The 12,939-nt window shown below is 44.9% G+C and overlaps 1 non-coding gene and 1 pseudogene across 1 annotated transcript; one reads left to right on the top strand and one right to left on the bottom strand.

The window, feature by feature from the left end:
- The first annotated feature begins 2,048 nt into the window (after positions 1-2,048).
- LOC112936202 (uncharacterized) lies at positions 2,049-2,598 on the top strand (annotated as a pseudogene).
- A 3,132-nt stretch (positions 2,599-5,730) lies between these two features.
- LOC4345244 (uncharacterized) lies at positions 5,731-11,533 on the bottom strand. Its single transcript, XR_010734782.1, has 3 exons — positions 11,039-11,533; positions 10,795-10,964; positions 5,731-6,018 (listed from the first exon to the last, which is right to left on the bottom strand). It is a non-coding gene; the product is annotated as an uncharacterized protein (transcript).
- Positions 11,534-12,939: the final 1,406 nt, after the last annotated feature.

Genomic DNA, 12,939 nt, shown 5'->3' with positions numbered 1-12,939 from the left:
GTGAAGTGGATTATGACTTGTGTGACTTCGGTAAGGTATTCTATCTCTTTTAACGGCAATCAGCTGGAACCTTTCTCTCCCTCCCATGGGCTGAGGCAGGGGGATCCCTTATCCCCCAACCGTTTCTTGTTTGTTGCGGAGGAACTGTCATGTACTCTCAACAATGAAGTGGAATCAGGGAACTTACGTGAGTTGAAGGTATGTCGAAGAGCGCCAGGGATATCGCATTTGCTTTTCGCTGACGACAGCCTGTTATTTTTTGAAGCGAGTGCCCAGCAAGCTTCGGTGGTGCAGCATGCCCTCCGTCTGTACCGAGATTGCACAGGTCAGCTCCTCAGCCAAGCTAAATGCTCTCTATTGGTTAATGAAAATTGTCCAGATGAGGTATTTACAGATCTTAAGGAGATGTTAAATATTCAAACCCATGGTTTTGAGAGCTAGTATCTGGGACTACCCACTTTAGAGGGTAGAATGAAAGCTGAACGGTTTAAGTTGAGTAAAGAACGGTTAGCAAAAAGAATGAATAGCTGGTCTGAGAAGTTTATGTCTGGGGGAGCTAATGATGTGCTTATCAAATCTTTGGCATAGGCAATTCGAATAGCTGGTCTGAGAAGTTTATGTCTGCGGGAGCTAAAGATGTGCTTATCAATCTGTGGCACAGGCAATTCCCACCTATACGATGGGGGTCTTCAAGTTACCGTTCTCCTTATGTGATGATTATATGTAACATCCTGAAAATGTGTCATTTTCTAATCCTGCATCATGCCTCTTCTTATGTTCTTAATAACTTCCTAAACCTAGGACAATATAATTAGAGGGACCTCCTAAAACTAATTCACACAAAACCTCTTTGGAATTTAAGTTATTTTGTGTTTTTCATTCAAAATACATGTGGTTAAATTGAGGTATTTCTTGATTTGGTTTAAAACCTTCTTTTGACTAAAATTTCCTTTATTCAAATTTAGTTTGAAAATCTTTTTTACTTTTATGAATTATGGTCCAAGAAATCCTCCAACACTACCCTTGAACCTAAACCAAAGTAAATCCAATTTTCTTGGAATTAATTGTTAACCCATCCCTTTGATCTTACACCTATCCTTGATTCTTGACCCAAATTCCTCCTTTCGATCCAGCTGCCAATTTAATTCCTATTGGCTTGATTTCCTCCTTGGCACGAGAATAATATTTTCTGAATAATTACTCTTGTGCTAAGAAAAATAGATTTTTATCTTATTCCCCTCCTCCAAATTAATCCCCTATTAGCCACAAAGATTTCTCTAAATATCTGTACTATCAGTTTTAGGATTCAAATCCTATTTATCCTTGCCTCCAACTATTTTCCTATTATATTCCCAAAAATATATTGGGGAAATCATATTGTTAATTCCCCCTATCATTTGAGTGCTTTGATATTTAGTCCACTATATTCTATCTCTTGAAATAGTACACTCAAAAATATTTCTTTTGGGAATTATCTCCAGATACAATTTCCTTTCAATTTCCTATTCAATCTCCTCCAAATCCAAATCCTATTCAAAATTTAGAAAATCATCTATTTTATTTAAATTGGACCAAAGTCTTCTCCTTTCTTCCTTTTGGCCCAATTGGCCAGGGTCGGCCCAGCCAAGCCCAGCCGGCCAGCTGAGCCGACGCCTATCTTCTCCCGTGGGCGCACAGGGTGCACAGGCCGTCGCCGCGGCTTTGCCGCCGCCGCCGCCCCCAACTTCTTGCTGCCGCTATCGCTTTGCCGTCGACGCGAAGAAATCACCGCCCAATGTCAGCGCCACCTCACGCCATCGACGTCAGCCGCCGAGCCGAACCGCCTTCGCCGGCCAATCAACAAACAGAACGAGCAACGTGCTCGTCTTCTCCACGTCACCGCAGCCGTTTTGTCCTCCTCTAAGCAACCGTCACCGTGGCCAATCCGTCGACTGCCTCCGGAACCGCCATTGACCACCGCCCTTCGCCGCTTATAAACGGCGAGGCCCTCTCTTTTCCCCCACACAAGCCGAGCTCCTCGAGCTCTCTCTCTCTCTCTCTCTCCTCCCATGTCCGGCCGTCATTGCCGTCGGCCGATCTCCTTCACCATAGTTCCACAACCCAAACCCTCGTGCCATCGGCTTTGCCTCGGCGAGGTGAATCCGTTTTTACGCTTTCCCCTCTCCTTTAGCCACCGCCACAAACCATCACCACCACCATCCACGCCGGTCGTGGCTAAGCTTCTGCTATCGCCGTTCCGGCCATCTCTCTCTCTACCTGCACTTGCCACCGACCTCCCCGGATGTGCAGCGAGCGGGAACACACTTAGCCGCCGCCGTCGAGGCCGTTCCACCATTGGAGCACTGGCGCCCCTCTCTCTCTCTCTCTCTCTCTCTCTCTGCTGTTACACGGGAAGAAGGAACAGAAGAAAGGAATCGGGAGGAAGAAGAAGAAGAAGAAGAGAGATAAAAAGAAAAAGGACAGCTACTGACAGGTGGGCCCCTACAGTACTATTTCACATTTTCTAGATTTAATTAATTCAAAATTCAATCTTTACAAGCCCATATCTGCTAAACCGTTGATCCGCTTCCAGTAAAACTTGGACCTAAATTCATCTAAATTCAAACCCTACCTTTCGACACCAAATTTGCTATTTTAATATTTTATTTGAATTTATTCAAATACTGTTTGAATTTATATTTGCCTTTTCAAATATTTTCTTTTATTTCCAAAATACCCTTTAGCCACTAAAAAGCCGCCGGTTAGAACTTTACACCTTCCATGGGGACGTTTGTGGTCTACTAGCTAACGTCGAACCGTTGGTTGTAAAGTCCGGCAAAACCCAAACCAAAGGTCAAAGTGCTGCTCCTAGCATCCCACGGCTTGATGCGTATAACGATCGGAGCTTCACTATTCCCTCGACCTCCAAAGCACATCGCACAGTTCGCTCTCGAACTCATTGTGATCCTAGCCGCTCTGCCACCACTCACAGTTGTTGGAGTAACACCTTCGCCCTACTAAACCTATACCCACCCCTATTCCTCTAGCCGATATACTGTCTTCTGACACCGGCTAGAGAAGATACCAAACCTAGTCGTTATGCTACCCAACTCTAGCAACGACTAGCAAACACCTAAATTCTAGCTGATATTTATCCTACCTTTATCAGCTTGCTATCTAGACTCCACACTAGCTATAATATCATCACAACCATTTACCCTTCAACTACCCATAGCCTATACATGAAATACAAGCCGATATGCTATCCTATTTCAGCATCGACTCGAGAACAACTAAATCCTAGCCATTCTTCTACCAAAGCCCAACCTCGACCAATACTAGCCACATATCTACTTAACCAGTTAGATTATTCGGTATATCTCCTACTCTCCAAGAAACCAAAACCCACACAACAAATATAAGCGACAATTGTTGCTTAATCTCCTATCCACCTTAGTCTCCAACCCTTTAGAACTTGCACATAAAATATTAGCCCAGTAATCCCTATACCATATAGAAAAGATAGATTATACCCTAAACCCTAGCCTCCGAGCTATTTATCACTTTCTTGCTATTTTATGGCTTTTATTGAATTTGGCTCTTCCTCTTCTTTAGTAGAGTCTATTTTATTTTGGAGGCAACCTGTGGTATTTCGAGGATTGGATAATCAGGTTGCCTATCTCAGAATTTATTTGCGTTGGAGCAAGGCAAGTTATTATTCCTCCCCTTTGAGCATAATAATCCTATATTCTATATCTCTATTATTCCATGCATTAGACAAACATGATTTTGAATGCATAACCTGAACATAGCAAACTAGATATATGCTAGCTTTGCTTAGCCCTGCCTAGTTAGATTATGCATAAAATTTAATAAACTTAGATTGGGACAGTACGGTAGAAATGGTTGATTTCCGGGTGGCTAGTACTGTTCCAACCGACATAAAACTGCCAAGTACATGTGAAGAACATACGAGTACGACCGCAATTCTCGTATGGGCATAGACCTAGTTGATTAAGTTATCTAGCAAAAGTGGTACCTCTGTATAGTGGTTCTTAAATCCTCGCGCAGGTGGCAAATTTACGCCGAGCAGGGCGATTGTGATAATTTACTGTGGCGCAGGTAAATATATGAGATGAATTGTGCACAAATTGTTTGTGAACCCTGATTGCGATGACATGGTGTCATACAATCAGTTCTCTCTAAAGACCTCGGGAACGCCAGAACTCCTCACGTTGCTGATAACGTTACGTTCAGAGCGCATGGGGACTAGAGTTCATGGAACAGGTACCACTGATGTTAGTAACTAAAAAGCTTTGCCATGACAAGGCTAATGTGTTTGGCACGTCATGGATTGCGGGTAATTCCTAGCCCAAAAGCACCTGGTAATGACATTGACGTATACTTGCAGCCATTAATTGATGAGTTGATGCAATTGTGGGATGGTGTGGAAGCAAATGATGCTTCCTCAAAGGAGACTTTTAATTTACGTGCTGCTTTGCTTTGGACAATTAATGATTTTCCAGCATTTGGAAACTTGTCTGGCATGAGCACAAAAGGTAAATATGCATGTCCTTCATGCCACACTGAATCCTGCTACCACAGACTTGTTAATGGGCACAAATATTGTTATACGGGACATCGCCGCTTCTTGCCGAGGCGACATGCCTGGAAGAATAATGATGCTTCTTTTGATGGCCAAAAGGAAAAGCGAAGCGCTCCAAAACCATTGTCAGAAGATGATATTATTTCTCAGTTTGAGAAATTTGAACAGGTTATTGCTTCCATCTTATTATTGAAACTTTTTGTGTGATGGTTCTAAATTAAAAAATCAAACTATGCACGATGATTTACTTACTAGATGTGACATGATAATACTATTAAATTGATTTTGAGGATAGTTTGTCCCTGATGCAAATTTAGATACAGAATAATTTATTTGTCTCATTGGTTTGGATATTAAGCTTTCATGCCCCTTCACTATGACTAATCTTTTTATAGAACTATGACTAACCATATGAATTTGGTTTTATCACCTTACTATTGCTGCCACATGTTTATTTCAGGTGAAGTTTGGGAAATCTGGGAAGAAAAGAAAACGCTCTAGTACATTGTATGGTACTTGGAAGAAAAAGAGTTTTTTTTTTCCAACTCCCATATTGGAGCAAGCTGACTATAAGGCATAACCTAGATATCATGCACATTGAGAAGAACATTTGCGATAGTATCCTTGGCACCTTGCTAAATCAAGATGGCAAGACAAAAGATACAATCAAATCTCGCTTTGATATGGAGCTCATGGGAATACGTCCTAAACTTCATGCAACTCCAACCAGTGATGGTAAATATATATTCCACCTTGCTTGCTACACCATGTCTTCACATCAGAGAAAAGCATTTTGTGAATTTCTTACACATATCAAGGTCCCAGATGGTTATTCTGCAAAGATATCTCATTATGTAGATGCAAAAAATTCTAAAATATTTGGGATGAAGTGCCACGATTGTCATGTTTTTCTACATAGGTACCTTCCATTGTCAATCCATGGCGTGTTACCAGTAGATGTATTTGAGGCAATAATTGAGTTGTGCAACTTTTTCAGAGAACTTTGCTTCAAGAAGTTAGACATGGAGCTCCTTAAAAAGCTAGATTCCTCCATTGCGGTAACTCTGTGCAAATTTGAGAAGATATTTCCTCCTTCACTGTTTGATATAATTAGCTAGTCCCCAGGAATGCGACTAGCCTCACACTTTCATCGCAAGCAATTAATAAACATAGCAAGTACCATAATAGGGTTAAAGTGCAGCGAGGTACATGACACATAATAGGGTCCGAGGTCCCAACATACAACACATAAATATAGCAGTGGAAGTCTCAATTAGAGTTCATAAGCAAAAGATAAAACCGGTGGTGCCACAACTCCGCTAGGGCAAACCAACCGGGCAAGAGCCAAGCCGCAAGAGATCACTCATTGCCCTCGCCGCCCTCGGTAGAGCAATGACCACACAAGAAGCATAACTCAAAACCGGATTCCTCTCCTGAAATTGCAGACACCGGGTTAAGTACAAGAATGTACTCGCAAGTCTTACCCAAAATTATATATACATAAGGGAGAGAGAAGTATGCAAGTTTTCTAGCCTATAGGGGGTCTCTAAGTTCAACATTTGCATAAAGCTAATTTTATTGAGCAATTAATGAGTAAAATAAGCAAGGACAAGTAAATCTAGCATCATTTTAATTTTTGGACAGCAAGTATATAATTCTGAAATGTATAAGCAAATGAACCCAAATGGCGCTCTCATCATCAACCATGGACCACCAAAGTCCATACCAACATGGCACAACATGCCAACACCACCATCAAACATAATCCCATCCATAATAATCCATATTTGATGCTAACATGAGTGAGATACACATCAAGCAATGTCCATAACTGAGGACGCGGCTATTCGAATAGATTATACTCTGATCAGAGGTGTACAACAGGACCCACACGAAATGAACAAAGATCAAATGCTACACACCCCGTCGAGTGCGGTACACAAGTGATTCAAGCTCATTACAAGTCCTTTCTTAGCCCCTCCCCAACCACCTATACCACGCTGGGGTTCCCGATGACTTAGTCACGTGCGTGCGTAATGTGACCAAGGCGGGCGCGCCACGCGGGAGGCACCCCCGGCCAACATAGGCACCCGAGGCCCTCCAAAGGGCTACCTGCCCTCATGTCTCTCCAACGTGGTATAAATGATCACAGTAGAACTAGTAAAGGACAAGCCGGTCCCAAATAAGGCATGTGGTAAGTACGAAGGGTGCTTGAATAGATGTCAAAATGTTCGGTCCTTAACGACTTAGATGGGGCTACTTGCATCAGAGGAAAACCAACCTCCCTTCATCGTCCTATCACCCGTCCAAGTCCAACATATTTCTTTGTCACGTCCTGATAAATTCATCCCGAAATAAAAATCATTCTCTAAAAGGAATAATAGAATTAATTAAAATTTGAAAAGAAATTGGCAACGTTAAAATGCGTTCAAGAAAAATTCGAATGTGGCCCGGAGAATTTTTGTTAAATTCTCCTTGGTCTAAAAGGAGCCCTCAAATTTTACTTGAATTTTCAGAGCACCGGAAATAATTACTAAGCAACAACAACAACTATCAAAGTTTATTAAAAAGAAAAACTAAAAATAATCCCCCTCCTCCCTTTGGGCCAAGTCTGGCCCAAAGTCCTCCATCTCTCTCCCTCGGCCCAGCCCAAAGTCCTCCCTTCCTCCCTCTTTTTCTCTCCCTCTCCTTCTCTCCCTCCTTCTCTTGGGCCTCCCCTCCCCCTCCCGGCCCATTCCCTTTTCCTCCCCTCCCGCCTGGGCCGCCTCCCGAGCCCCCCCACCCTCACGCGCGCCGCACGCGCGTCTCCAGCGGGTCCCGCCTGTCGGACCCGTCGTCCTCCTCCCGCCCGGCCTCCTCTCTCTCCCGAACCCTAGCGTCGATTCATCCCTCAAATCCGCTCGATTCAAATGACGAATTCCAAAATTGATTGCGGGAATTAATCCCCTTTCCCTCCCCTCTCTTTCCCCCTTAATGCCCCCTTGATTCGTGCTTTTAATCACCCGGAACGCCCGTGCCAATCCCGGCCGCTTTCCATGGCCGCCGGCCGACTTTTCCACCGCCGTTCCCACCTCTCCCGTGCCCGGCTCCCTCCCCCATCCTATAAAATGGAACCCCCTCGCTCCGTTCTATCGTTTTAGCACCTTCCCGAGCTCCCCCGTGGCCGCACCACCTCTCCCCGCCTCCTCCTTCTCTTTCCTCGGTGCCGGCCACCCTCCAGCCGCCTGTGCTGCCTCGCCCGTGCGGCAGCTGACGTCGCCATCGCCTTCCCCGGCACTGCGACGCCATCCTCCTCCCCGGCCTCCCCGTATCCTCGCCAGAAACTCGCCGGATCGGTGTCCTCGTCGACGTCCGGTGGCGTTGCCGCCACTGTACCGCCCCAGCCGCCTATGCCGCCTCGCCGGTGCGTCGGCTGTCGTCGTCACCTCCTCTCCCGGCACAACAGCGCCGTCCTCTTCCCCGGCCAGGCCACTGCGTCACCCGAATTTCGCCGGAACACCGCCGTGCCGCGCCGGCCTCTCCATCCGCCTCGCCGGAATTTCCCCGGTCGGCCCTTCCTCCACCCATGCGCCGTCGGCCGCGCCACCACCACCTCCGGCATCGCAGCGGTGAGCCGGCGACGTCGTCCTTGGCTTCGCCTCCCCTTCAGCTCAACCTGCCGGCGTTCGTCGTCGCCTCCTCGCCGGTTCCCATCGTCGTCCTCCCGTCATTCCCGGTAGTCGTGGTGTTCGTCCCTCCGTCAAGCCGTGCTGTTCGTCGCCCGCCTTTGGTCAAGGTTGCTGCAGCCCCGTCGTCGTCTTCGTCCTCGGCTCCGCGTCGTCAAGCGTTGCGCCGGCCGCGTCTCGCCTTCGTCCAAGGATCGCCGCCGAAGTCGTTCCCTCGCCGTTCGCCTCGGTCGTCCCCAAGCCGTCTCCGCCGCGCCCGTTCGTCGTCGTTGTTCCCACGCCTCGTTGCGTGGTGGTAAGGGTCTCTCTTCTCGCTGCCCCATCCTCGTTCTTTCGGTGTCGCCCCGTGCGCGTTGTGCGGTTGTCGACCCCGGTACTCGTGTACCGGTGTCGGTAGTCGATCGTGTGTGCGTGTGGTGACCTGTTAGTGTGCCCGCTCGGTAGCCGCGTGGTTTCCACGTGTGCAGGCCGCGTGGTGTCTAGTGGAGTCCGTTTGTCGGCCACTTGCCTCGGTTGACACACGGGGTCCGCTTCCGTCGACCCGTGGACCGTCTCTGTGTACTCGGTCTACCGCGGTCCTTTACGTTGACATGTGGGGTCTGCATGTCAACAGCGCAGCCTTCCTGTCTTTTCCAGGCTAGCGCTTACACATGTTTTATAGTTGTAAAACCTAATTACAATAATTCGTAAATCTCCATATAACAGCATTAAACTTCGGATGATCATATCTTGATCATACGAACCCCGAATCGACCCGTTCAAGTCTCCTAATGTTTGTTATAACCTAAAGAACCATGTGCTTTCTTTTTATGTATTGTTATTGCTTCTTTATAGGCTTGTAGCTTTGCTTGTGTGTTTCGCGTAGCTTCTGTCGTTCTGGAGGTTTCTGAAGCGTGGTTCGCGGTCGTCGCCGAAGGTTCGGAAGGCCGTTCTCTATGAGCAAGGCAAGTCGCATCACCCTTGAGCATATTGAATCCCAGTTTATAAAATTATTTTGATTTAAATTATTGCATTACCGCATTACTTAAATTCTCGCGTTATCACTGTTTTATTTAGCCATGCCTATTTACCTTTGTTATGACCTTATTATTATTGCTATAGTTATTATTACCTTGTTCACCCTAGGATAAACAAAACCCCAACTAGTGGGTACTCTATTAATGGTTCCACTAGTATGAATTTAGGTAGATGCTTCGCTGATTAATTAGGCAACACTAAGTGGTTTTATAACTTTAGACTTTGGGAGTTCTCATATCATTTGGACACTATGGAATGGTTGGCTTGTGATGGAATTGAACACACACCTCCCCCCCTCTATTCAAAACTCCCAAAATGGTTTTAGGCTGGGCTCGAGGTGCATGGTTCTGCTAGTAGCACCTCGGCCACTATAAGGACCGGTCTTCGGGCCTCTGTTGCAAAGCACTACCGTACTAACCACATGTCTAATGGGTAAGGCTTAACTCGGTGCTCAGTCTAGTCCTGGCAAGAGTACACGGATGGAGATGGACGAAGTCGGGGCTCGATGGACATCTCTAGGGCAAATGAAGACTACACGGGCTGCGGCTCGGTAGTCGAGATATCATGGCACATGGTCGGTGTCCTGCTGCTAGGGGCTCAATCTTACCTACCTGTCTCGGGATTCCGGCCGTAGGCGAGGTTGGGTCGGTGCTTTTGTCATGGCTAGGATGGGTAAAGGGGTTATGTCACATCTTTTACGATGGGTTCCACGGCCGTGGAATGCGGAGTAAAGATGTGTCTTGTGGGTTTTAGAGAAATCATAGGTTCTATATGCTTATTAGGTGCTTGCCTTGCTGCTGAGGGTAGTCACTATCCTCCTCGGGATATGGCTCGTTACTCTCCAGAATCTCCGAATCTATCGAAAAGAAGCAATATGCGAATAAGAGCCAAATAAACATGTACATGCAATATGATCAATAAATTATGAAATAAATACAGTGGGTAGATCATATTTTAACTTGAATTTAGGTGAAAGAACCACCAGATAATCACTTATGGTTTGGGAGATATGAAAATGACAAGGTCTCAGGTGCTGAAAATGGCAGTTCTGTAAATATTAATGTTTCCTTTAGAGCATTTCAAGCAACTTGCAACTCAAACCAAGCTTTCATAATAATGATTATTTTTAGAGTAAAGTATATCACTCACAGGTCCTAAGAAAAAATATTTCACAGCTGTATGTTGTCATTATATATATATGGGTTTTACAACTTAAAAACATAGGAATGCTAAATAAACTCCTAAACATGATTTAAGAGGTAGTTTTGCCAAAAACAACACCACAACAGCAAAGAGTACTAAAATATAAGCTAAAAAAAATTGGTTTCACAATTTTAGCTTTTACCAATAATTTCTTACGAATTTATTAAGAGCTAGACCACACAAGGGATACATATAGCTATTTATATTTTTACTGGGAAAACCAGTACAAAAGTTGGTCATTTTTATTTTGCAACATTGAATATAACGTTTTTCTTAATCCACAAAAATTTGGTTCATTGAATTCGGAGTTCACATGGCAGCAACCTGGACGTAGGGTCGTGCGAGACTAAGGCCTCGGGCTGATGGCAAGAGATGGAGCAAGTCTTGGGCTGACGGCAAGAGACGTTGCCTAGGGCTGCTTCAACCGAAATCAAAAGAGATGAACTCGGGGTGAGTTGCAGCCACCTTCTAGCTGCAGCAATGGAGTGGACAACCTATAGAACGTTGCTATAGATGTTCAACATGGAGGGAATTCAAAAGAGGCACTACGGATGAAAAGGAAGCTCACCAAATGGAGGAAAACAAAATGCTGCTGCTGCAGCCCTGCAGGCTGAAACCACCACTCTTTTATTCCTTCTCGATCTCTCTCAACTCTCCATGCATGTGCAAGATGTTGGGATGGATGGAAAGCTTGGATGATGGGGATTGTTGTGGTCTAACATGCAGAGCTTGAGTTTGGGCTCTTAGATGGGATTTGGGGAGGAGAAGTGAGCTGGGAGCTCAGCTTGATGAGGAAAAGAAAGAACAAGAGGGGAGGAAGAGGAAGGGGTTTTCCTCTGCCCACCTTATGTCCTGAGGTGGGGAGAACGCCCAAGGGTGGGTTTTGGGCTAAAAGGCACTCAAGGTCAGTGACAAGTGGGCCCAAGTCGTGGTGGTCTAAGAGGTAAGGGCTGGAATAGAGGTGGAACAAGAATTTGGGCAGATTTCAGGATTTTTCAGCAATTTTACACCATTTCCAATATGACACTCAGTTAGTTCAAGAAATAATAGTGATAGAATTTTATCCTTTGGTGTGGAGATAGACCTGGACACCTAGTTTCCATTTTTCAAAGTTTCACTCAAAAATTCGAAATATTTTAATTCTGGTGAAAAGATGAAATTGGTTAGGCTGAAAGTTGGTTTGAATTTTTAGGAGGCCAAAACAGAGAGCGAAAATTCCACAAAATTTATATTTGTTGGTGATAAATAAACTAGTATTTGAATAAATTATTACACATGTACACTTCTGTTCAAGTTATTGTTCAAATAGAAGTGGTTTCAATTTTACCGATTAGAGTTAATTTTGTTATCGCCTATGATCAAATTGCAAATATAGTAAATATAAAATCTAAAGGACAACAAATGCACTTCTAAATACCTGGTTATGAACCTAGGGCTGTTACAGCTCTTCCCCCCTTAAAAAGAATCTCGTCCCTGAGATTGCGATGGATCGGTGAGAAGAAAAGGGTAGGCATCACGAAGATGATCTTCGCGCTCCCAAGTGGCTTCATCTGGGGTATGATTACTCCACTGAACCTTAAAGAATTTGATAGTGTGCCTTCTAGTGGTGCGCTCAATTTCATCAAGAATGCGAATCGGGTGCTCTTGATAAGAAAGATCGGGTTGTAGGTCAAGATCTTCAATTGAGTTTCTTCAGTAGGAACTCGAAGGCATTGCTTCAGCTGAGAGACATGAAAGATATCATGGTAGGATGAGAGTGTGGATGGAAGGTCAAGTTGATATGCAACGGCTCCTCTTTTTGCAACAATGCGATAGGGACCAATATAGCGAGGTGCCAATTTTACTTTTACTCCAAAATGATGCGTGGACTTGAAAGGAGTAACTTTGAGATAAACATGATCACCAACTTTGAAAGACAACTCACGCCTACGACGATCGGCATAACTCTTTTGCCTAGATTGAGCGGTTCGCAAGCGATCGCGAATTAACCGCACTTGCTCTTCGGCTTCCATGACAATGTCCGGACCAAAAAATGGTCTCTCCCCAGATTCGGACCAGTTTAGGGGTGTTCTACATCTCCTTCCATACAAGGCTTCAAATGGTGACATTTGAAGACTAGATTGATAACTATTGTTATAAGAGAACTCAGCAAATGGAAGGCACTTTTCCCAATTTTTTCCATATTCCAGCACACATGCCCTCAGCATATCCTCAAGAATTTGATTAACTCTTTCAGTTTGGCCACCGGTCTGTGGGTGATATGCAGTGCTGAAAAAGAGTTTAGTTCCCATTGCTTTGTGGAGACACGAAATGATTTTTGTTGGAACACCATGAAGACACACGATGCGAGAGAGGTATAACTCCGCCAATTTACTCACCATGTCGGTAGAGTGAATAGGAAGAAAGTCAGTTGATTTTGTAAGACGATCAACGATCACCTAAATAGAGTCATTGCCTTTCTGTGATGTG

The sequence above is a fragment of the Oryza sativa genome, chromosome 8, assembly GCF_034140825.1.
Source record: "Oryza sativa Japonica Group chromosome 8, ASM3414082v1".
In the NCBI taxonomy this organism is placed as follows: Eukaryota; Viridiplantae; Streptophyta; class Magnoliopsida; order Poales; family Poaceae; genus Oryza; species Oryza sativa.
The sequence above is the reverse complement of the archived record's forward strand: the minus strand, read 5'-3'. Positions and strand labels throughout refer to the sequence as shown.